Here is an 8,581-nt window from a genome sequence, read left to right on the forward strand (position 1 = left end):
CACAAGAAGAAGGTCTTCTCAGACTTGAAATATTATTTTTGGGAGAAACCTTTTCTATTCCAGCAGTGCGCGGACCAGATAATCAAGAAATGTGTGCCCGAGGAGAAGATGGAGAGCATACTCAAACATTGCCACTCATTGGAAGTGGGCGGCCACTTTGCTGGAGCAAAAACAACAGCGAAAGTTTTACAATGCGACTTTTATTGACCGACTATTTTTAAAAACTCTTTTAATTTTGTTAATTTATGTGATCATTGTCAAAAGGTTAGCAACATTTCTAGGAAACATGAGATGCCTTTAAACAATATTTTAGTGATTGAATTATTTGATTTTTGGGGTATAGATTAGAAGTGGTCGCCTTAACGACCAATGGTGCTAGGGTCGTAGTGAATTTCCTACGGGAGAACATCTCCTGATTAGGCACTCCGAGGGCCATAATCAATGATGACAGGAAGCATTTTTGCAATCGCCAATTTGAAGTGCTACTAACTAAGTATGGTGTTACCCATCATGTGGCGACACCATACCATCCTCAAGCGAGAGGCTAGGTTGAGGTGTCTAATTGGGAGTTGAAGCTTATACTGGAGAAGACCGTAAGTGTCTCTCGGACCGACTGGGTGAGAAGGTTAGGTGACACACTATGGGCTTATCGAACATCATTCAAAACAGCGATCGGGATGTCGCCTTATCGGCTCGTTTATGGGGAAAAGCTTGACATCTACCCATGGAGCTAGAACACATAGCCTATTGGGCGATGAGAACATTGAACTTTGATTTACAAGCAGCTAGCTTGAAGAGAATACTGCAGATCAACGAGATGGATGACTTCCGCAATGATGCTTATGAGAATGCTCGGATTTACAAAGATAAAACTAAAAGATGGCACGATAAGCATATTCTGAGAAGGGAATTCGGAGTTGGGCAAAAAGTTTTGTTATTTAACTCAAGACTTCGACTCTTCTCGGGAAAGTTGTGCATTTGGTGGTCAGTATCGTTTGTGGTGACTCGTGTCTTTCCCTATGGGGCGGTTGAAGTCCATCACAAGATAAAAAACACATTTAAAGTAAATGGGCAGAGATTAAAACCCTATGTGGATGGAGACTTTAACTCGAAAAGTGTTCCATCGATCTCGCCAGTAATAAATGATGAGAGGACAATTTCTAGCTATAGACTTTAAATAAAGTGCTTTTGGGAGACAACCCAAATTTTTATTTTATTTGATTTATTTTGCTTAATATTATTCCTTTGCTTACATCTTGCAGGAATGAAGAGGCAAGTAGATTTCCAAGGAGTACATGGCTGCACCTTCAAGGAAAATATTATATTGGTAGAACTAGACAAAATCGGGGGAGCATTTCTTACTTTCTCTCATTATTTGCTTTAGTTTTCTTCCTTTTTCACATTGAGGACAATGTGATATTTAAGTTTGGGGGAAAAAGATATTATTTTATTTATTAAAAAAATATTTATATTTAATAATAATAATGATGATGATGATAAAAACACTATGGTTTGATGAATAAAAGGTCTATGCTAAGAATATGATTGAAATTGATTATAATTTTTAGGAAAAATTCTCATTGCTTAAGTCAAGTTGTTTTTTTTTTCTTTCTTAAAGAAGAGCCAAGGTCATGTACAAGAGTGACCCATTCCCAATTTTTATTAAAAAAGTCCTTACTTATGGCGGAGGAATACCAAAAACATATCCCCTGAGAACATGTAGCCCACAGGTAAAAAAATCCCAAAGAAACCCAACGAAAGACCCCCCAAAGCCAAAACATCATACATGTCTAAGATAAGTGATGACTTGCATAATTACTTATATTTTATTACTTCTTAACTTTAAACTTTAGTATAATTTTATTTATTTTTGTTAATTTTAGACTTCATTGTCATTATTTAAATTTATTTCAGATTTGAAGAAAATGAAGATCCAATTTTACAAGCCTATTGTCTAGGAACTCTCTCATTTAAATGAAGATGTTATTTAAATATAGGACTGCTGAATAAAAGAGAAAAAAACGCATGCACGAATGGCTAGGCACAAATGGGATTTTATTCTTCTATGGGCTCTCACACGGACTGACGCTACAATTGGAGTTTTGGTTTGACTTGGTCCTTAGGAAGATTTGCTTTATCGTGTGCAAGCTGGACTCTTGGACGTGCAAGACACATGCTGGTAGTTCTTTTGGCTTTGACTTGGTCTTCATGGCATGCGTGGGATAGCTGGATTCTTGGCTTTTACACGCACGGTAAAAACTGGGGAGAGACGTCGGGAGAACGGACGCACGAAACAGAGCGGAAGAGAAGGAACCTGGAAGCAGCGACAAGAACGAGAAGAAAAATTGAAGACGCTGCAACTTGCGAAGGCTGGGACTGCGAAGTGTATTTTCAGTGTTCATTTCCTTCCATTCCTCTTAGAAAAATTATGGTGAATTTGTTTATGTTAAATTTAATTTTTAGTATGAACTAAATTTTCTTTATTCTAGAAAAACGATGTAATCTAGTTCTGATCTATGCTTACTTTTCTATATTAATTTGAAATAATTGTCTTCTATGTTTGTCTGATTTATTTTGAGCTTATTGCTTCTAATTAACTGGCCATTAATTAGATGATTTTGATCTTGTGATTTGCTGTCGAAAGAGAGAATTATAGGATGGATCTTGGATAATTCGGCATAGGTAAATATAGAGATCGAAAGACTTGTATGACCCTATGTAGTATTAAAATCATTAGTCTTATTGCTTTCTTACTTTATTAATTTGCATACTCTTGTATAAAATAATGAACAAGAATAATTTCTAATTAACTATCGAAAGAAGCTTTAGATTGTTTGTGGACATTTGCTAACAAACAGAGAGAATTAAATTCAATTAGTTATATGAGTAAAGCATAGTAAGGGGTTTGGTTAAATCAATTTCCTAGAAGCTTTCTTTCTCATTAATTTGATCATTGAACAATATCTTTCTTTTCCTTTGAGTATTATCTTTGAATTAATGTTATTTTAAATTGTAATTACAAAAATCTTAGTGACTTTTATAAATAAAGTTGAGATTAATATAATTTCGGTATTTGTCAAAAGTAAGTTACCAATCCCTGAGAACGATACTCTTCTCATTACTTTACTATAAAACTATGATATTGTGCACTTGCAGTTTTGCACAGATCAATAAGGTATGCCACGTTTGTCCATACAAATAATTCCCCATAATAGGGCCTTAAATGGAAGTATCATCTCCAAACTGTAAATTAACCCCTTGCGTCCCTTGCTTAGCTAAAAAGTAGCCACCATATTAGCTTCTTTGAAAATGTGACGAATGCGAGCATTTAACTCCCCAACAATAGTTATAATTTCCTCCCAAAAATCCCAAAGAAACCAATATTTACACTCCTGAAGCCAACCATCAAACTATGACTATTGAATCCAACTCTACCAAAATGTCTCTCAAACCCAGGTGCTTACATAGCCAAAGCCCATCAAGAAGAGCTCCACATCCAATGATGGTGTTAGTAGCATGCCCATATGAATGAGCAAAACCCGCCACTACTCCACCTTGAGAATTTCGAATAATACCACCTCCACCTGAGTCTCCCAGATTACTGCAAGAACCGCCATCAACATTCAAGTTTACTCTCCCTCTCATTGGTGGACACCATGCAATAAATTTCAGATTCTTTGTAGCAATTGGAATAATTGGGCATGCTAAATCCTCTAGGGCCGTCCGCTCATGGATGCTTGGACTAAAATTCTTTCATCTTGCTCGAAAGTTCTATAATTAAAATTTTAACAAATCGAATAATACCATCAGGATTAAACTCGATACCTTCCTGATAGGAACCAAGATGGACCTAGTCTTAAAGATCATTTGCAACTTCCAGATGGGCCAAGAAGATCAATGTGACAATGCAAGGATTGATGCAATCCACTTGGAAAGAGTTTAGCAAGAGCCCAACATTCAAGATGAGGCTTGAAGGATGAAGATCCAGTTTTAATTCATTTGATCACCTATGGAAGAGTGCAACGATAAGACTTAAAGGCTTTGGGCTCTTGAAGGGTTTCAACTTATTTAATTCATTTAAAGAACTTATTTTATTAGTTTACAATAATTGAGTTTATTATGGGAAGTACTTAAGGGGGCCTATGCAAGGGCATGTTGGGAAAGTTATTATTTTATTGAACTAGGGTTAGGGTTACTGTAGCCGCGGCACTGTTCATCCAGGGGCACTTTCGGAAGATGGGGGTTTATTTTAGCTAGGGTTTCATTAGGTTTTGCTTTAAATACTCTATGTAGCCTCATTTTAATTGGATTATGAAGTTTATGAAATTTGATAAATTTATTCATTGTGAGTTGAGTTTTACTCCTCTTGTTCTTAATTGAACTTTTGAACTTATCAAAGGTAAATCACAACCTTTGTGGCGTTCCTCCTTTGTAATCTGGGTTCTTGAGACGGGTTTTTCAACGGGTCTAGATTTTAATATAATCTAGGTTCTTGAAACGAGTTCTCATCGGGTCTAGATTCTCCATCCTTGACTTGATTTTGGCTTTCTTGGGAGAGTTTTCAAATTGATTGTGGGTTCAAGGGATTCCTTTCCCGCGGGTTCATATCATTTGGTATTCAGAGTAAGGTTTCCAATCAGGTTTGATTCTATCTTTTAATTCTAGCATCCTTAAAATTCTAGGGTTTCATTGTTCTAGGGTTGCCCAAAAAAAGAAAAAAGAAAAACAAAAAGTAGGCTGCCGAAATTCTTAGGGTTTTGGGTTTGGCTGAAATTTGCATCACCTAGGGTTTCAAAATTCTAGGGTTTCACAAGTTAACAGAAAACTTCCACACAAGTTAATGATGCATGCATGACAGTAAAAGCATGAATACATAATCAAATCATAAGTAATTATAGCATAACTTGACATACAACATAACATAACTGGCATAACTTAAACAGAAACAGAAGCTTAGCATGAACGTGACTTGAAACATAGCATGAACATGGACTTGAAACATAACATGAACGTGAACATGCATAATTTGAACATGAACTTGAGCATTAACATGGACTTGAAATATAGCATGAACGTGAACTTGAAATATAACATGAACTTAAAACATAACATGAGCGTGAACTTGAAATATAACGTGGACTTGAAACATAACATGAACGTAAACATGCATAATTTGAACATGAACTTGAGCATTAACATGGACTTGAAACATAGCATGAACGTGAACTTGAAATATAACATGGACTTGAAACATAACATGAACGTGAACATGCATAATTTGAACATGAACTTGAGCATGACATAACATAAATATGAACTTAGAACATAAGGTAAACGTGAACATAACATAACATGAACTTGAAACATATTATTGTCTAATGAGATTACCATGATTCCGTGAACGTAAACTTGAATATAACATAACGTGAACTTGAAACATGACTTGAACGTGAAATATATGAACTTAAACTCTTATTCAATAGACTTAATCATTAAAGTGACCATATGGGTGCTACACAGGTCCCCTTGAGCCGTGTGTCCCTGCTGATTACCGCATCACATCACAGGTGTCTATACCAGCTGTGAGTTCATTAAAACGTACTCCACAGTTGTTGTGGCCCCACGTATTCTACGTGTCACAATTGCTGTATCTCACGTAGTGTATGCTCCACAGTTGTTATGGCCCCATACTTCATGCTCCACAGTTGTTATGGCCCCATACTTCATGCTCCACAGTTGTTATGGCCCCATGACTTATTTGTTTGTGCCACACTTGCTGTGGACACACGTAACATAATGTGTGGCACCATCGGCTTTAGTGCCTGGCGCGCTCCGGTGACCAGCTAATTAGGCCACATTCGCAACCTGTTGACTGTACTTCGTCAACCTAGGGAATTTCACACCTATTTAGACACTCTAGCGTGAACAAAGGAGTTCCATTAGGATATTACTCTATCCTAGCGCTTAGGGTCGTGATTGACATGAATGACTTAACTAGCATACATGACATTTTGGTTGCAATTATTTCAAGTTTCAAAACTCATGAATAAACCAAAATCTTGTAACAAATATCTTCCTATCCTAACTTTAAAAACACTAAAAAAATATCCATTAAGAAAAAGTTAATTATCAACACCAAACGTTTTGTAAAAAGATCCAAACTTTTTAACAAAAAGTAAACCTTAAATCTCAAGTTTTGACCTTAATAAAAGAATCTCCAAGAATTTCGAAAAATCAAATCTTACTTCTAACATATTCATAACATCATCCTAAGATCGAGCATGCTTTAAATCATCAAACAAAACTCACCAAAAATCACAAAACAACACTTGGAGTTTTTGGTTTTAAACTTAGTCTAAAACAGAAAATGTTTTTCCCAACAAATTTTGATCAATCTCTTGATCCACAGCTTAAAGACATGTGATCTTCAAACTAACACATCACATGGTTTAAAAATGTGTCCTAAAGAAGATCCAACCATCAAACTTAAAATCAGATGGCTAAAATTTAATAAAACATGGATCTAACTCAAAAACATCAAATTTTAGGCCTAACCGAAATCCTCTTGCATAGAAAAGCATATCTTTAAAAATAATACTAAATATCTTGGAAATAACATCCTAACATGTATATAAGAGGCTTAGGATCATCATATAAAAATATCAAAGCCTTTGGAATAAGATTAAACCACGAAATATTCAAACTTTCACAAAACAGAAACTGTTTTTCCACTTCCAGTTTTCAAGTTTCTAAGTCTGAGAAAATCTATCTTCAAAAGCTTTATTCATGCAACAAAACCTCAATGAACATTCATAAACACACGTTAACAACACTCCATAAAATACTCTCCAGTTTCACGCCCAGAATGACCTTTCCATGGTTAAAAATACTTTTGACCAATCAAATGAGCATGTAATGAGACTAATAAGATTTCCATGGAAACTAGACTCAAAGACGAACAACTTATGTGAGTAATCGTCTTGGGAAAATACTTACAACGGGTCTAAAATGGCCACGTAAAATGTCCCAGAAATCTGCCCAAGAGAGCTCTTTTGGGTTTCTCTCTAAAAATGGGGGAAAAGAAGTGATAAAATGCAATGAAAAGTGCCTTGCACAACTATAGACTCTTGGAGGGGGAAGTTGTGGGCTGGAATGAGCCTTGATTGGAGGTGGCTATGTGACATAAATTGGAGAATAGTGAGGGGCAAAGACTGCCTGCAGCAGCTGTGAAAGATGGAGGTTGATGGAGTGGATTTCTCCTTCACATCAAGGCACTATTGGTACAGCCAATGTGTTAGGGACCTCGGTCAAGTCCCTAAACACTACGTTCTCCACTCCAATATGGTTGATGTGATGACCGAACCTCTGTTCCTCTCTTGCTTGATTCTCGAACAATGGTGGCCAAGGTGACCACTTGGATGGAATATGGTTAAGTGTTTAGGCTAGGTTGGATGTATGGAATGAGGAAAAAGGTTGGAAAAGTGTATGGATGCAAGGATGAAAAATGGTGCACGACAATGGGTAGAATGAGGTTGGTGCCACTTGGAATTAGGTTAGGGTTTGGGAATATGGTGTTGGCGGCTAGGGTTTGTGTTTAGGGTTTAGGAACTAGGGCAAGGCTTGGGCGGCTAGGGTTGGCCGAACAAGCTTGTGGGAATGATTCATGAAAGTTCCTAAATTCAAGGGATTCAAATGGAATGATGTGGCCGAATGGGGTAAGTGTTTGGGTCAACTAGGGATTCCTAAATTATAGGAATCCTAGTTTGGAAAGTGGAGTGGGCGGCTAGGGTTATTCCCAATTAGGGAAGTGTTGGCCGAATGGTAAGTGAGCACAATGGGGAAGGGTATTTCGGCTACTAAGGTTGGAAGAGTCCAACAATTTAGACTAACACAAGGTTAGTCAACTTTTATGAGCCAAATGGATTGAAGAGCCGAAATTAATGAAGAACACCAAGAACAATTCGAAGAACACTCAAGAACACAAGTAAGAACACTTATGCCTTGAATAAATAAAAGAACAATAAGATAATTCAACCTTGATTCACGAGTTGCACAAGTATTGAATAAACCTCATATATTGATAAACCAACTTGGATTCATGAATTGAACCAAGTTGCAAGAACAAGATAATCGACCTACACTTATTCAAAGAATTGCAAAGTGTAATCCTCTTCTTAGGATCAACGAATATCACCCAAAAAGCCCAAGTGCTAAGGCACCAAAGATGATCTCTCAAACAATAGTTTTCTCTCTAAGAGTTTTGCCAAAAGATGTGAATGAAATGACTAAGGGTCCTATTTATAAGTTACAACTTGGAAACCCCCAATAGGTCCCTTGAAAGTAATTAATAATTAAATAAATAAACAAAGCAATAAGATAGAGCCATGGACTAAACCATGGTGTGACATGCACGGGCCCATGGTGGGCTAAGTGGTTGCATGTTGGTTGGTCCATGGCCAAGTGGTTCAGCATGGCCCAAGCTGGTGGCTTGGGCGTTGGCTGCATGGCACGGGCTGGAGCCATGCACTGGATGGCATGCCTGGTGGGCCATCCAGCGCACCATAACGCATATATAGAATTA

The sequence above is a fragment of the Juglans regia genome, chromosome 16 (genome assembly GCF_001411555.2).
Source record: "Juglans regia cultivar Chandler chromosome 16, Walnut 2.0, whole genome shotgun sequence".
NCBI classification, from domain to species: domain Eukaryota; kingdom Viridiplantae; phylum Streptophyta; class Magnoliopsida; order Fagales; family Juglandaceae; genus Juglans; species Juglans regia.